This window comes from Galeopterus variegatus, unplaced genomic scaffold (assembly GCF_000696425.1).
Source record: "Galeopterus variegatus unplaced genomic scaffold, G_variegatus-3.0.2 Scaffold10716, whole genome shotgun sequence".
Classification (NCBI taxonomy): Eukaryota; Metazoa; Chordata; class Mammalia; order Dermoptera; family Cynocephalidae; genus Galeopterus; species Galeopterus variegatus.
Window position 1 is genome coordinate 40,884 of NW_007736827.1, and position 1,747 is coordinate 42,630.

The following is a 1,747-nucleotide window of genomic DNA, read 5'->3' on the forward strand; positions in this document are numbered from 1 at the left end:
CCCCCCTAAACACCAAAGTTTGCAGATGCTCAAGTGACTGATATAAAACGCTGTGGTATTTGTGTATAACCCATGCACATCCTCCCAGGTACTTTAAATCATTTCTAGATAACTTATAATATCCAATACAGTGTGAATACTATCTAAATAGTTGTTACCCTGCACTGGGTTTTCTATTTGTATTATTTTAATTGTCAGATTGTTATTTATTATTATTTTTTCTGAATATTTAGACCGGTGGCTGGTTGAGGCTGTGGAATTCTCCAGCACGAAGGGCGGCTGTACTTTGAGATGATGTGCGTGGCCGTTGCTCATCACGCTTTCAATGTACTCATTCATTTACTTATATCTACTAGGACTTATGGTTTCCTGTTCATTCGGTTGGTTACAATCTGTTATTACAGTTGTTTATTTTGATGGTCACAGTTGATTCAACCAGCGGGAGCCCCTTTTGAGGCTGCTCCTGTATCTTTCTGACATGTTCCAATCATTCTTTGAAGGCCATCCTATTTGATGGCACAGCACACGGTCCAGGCTCTTTCTGGACCTTCCCCGACCTGGCCCTGGGTTGAGCCATGTCTCCAGGTGCCTGGTGGAGGACGGCGTTAGACACCAAGATCTGGGCAGGGATGTTCTCCGTGCTCTTGGGGCAGGGCTGCTCCCGGGCACTCCCAGCGGACCGGCCTGTGTGCTGATTGCTGTACCTGCCCGTGCATACGAGCTCACACGCAGGCCACCGGTTCCAAGCCGGCACTTCAGGATCCATCTAGTTTCTTCCCTTTCTGCCCTTGTAGCTCTCCTGCCTCCTACAAGGGGACCCCTAAATCCCAGAACCCTCGCTACTTTACCTATTACCCTGCCCCCTGCATGGCACAGGCTCCCATCAGGGATGCTACTTCCTCCTCTGCACAGATGCTCTGGGTTTGACACCCAGGTCGCTGTCCTGCCTAAGCCCAACACTGGCCATGATGTTCCCCGTGGTTCTGTCTGGGACCCCACCCAGTGAGCGGGATCCCTGGAGGAGCAAGCCGTGTTCCTCTCCTGCAGCTGCCACGGAGCTTTGGGAGCAAAAGATCCCTGAAAGAAGTTCGCTTTGGGGTGGGGGAGTTCACTTTGGGTGGTGAGTCTGGTCTTCTAGGCAGATCAACAGAGAATTTCAATGCCTTCTCACCATCTCCCAGACCAAACAAGACTGTGTATTGGGGAGGAATGTCTTTAGTTAACTCCTGTGCTTGGGACACAGAACCTGAGCAGATGAAACTTCTCTCTCCCTCTCTTCTCTCTCTCCTAAAAGGTAAATACCCCTCAGGAGTTGTAACTCTTTAAACAAGGGAGGAAATGAGGGAGTCTGCTCTAAACTGGGGTCTGCTGAGNCTCTCTCTCTCATTTTTGGCCAGCACGGTGTTATTTTGTTTGCTTGGGTTTTGTTTTTGTTTCTTTTATTGTCATGGTGGTGGTTGTTTTTGAACAAGTTATCGTCCTGGCTGGGAGTCCCCCAGAAGCCGACCTTGAGACAGGATTCAAGTGCAAGTAGTTTACTTGGAAGGTGGTCCCAGGAAACACTGGCAGGGGAGCAAGGAGGTGGGACAGGGACGGGGAGGAGCCGGCACACAATTACCGAACGTGCCCCTCAGCCTGTGCCTTCTGTCCTGAGGGCGAGGGGGCTGGGTGTGTACCCCAACTCCTGTCAGGCAACAGCTGCTCCCAGACTGGGGTGTACCAAGCGCAGAGCCCCTGAGCAGACCAT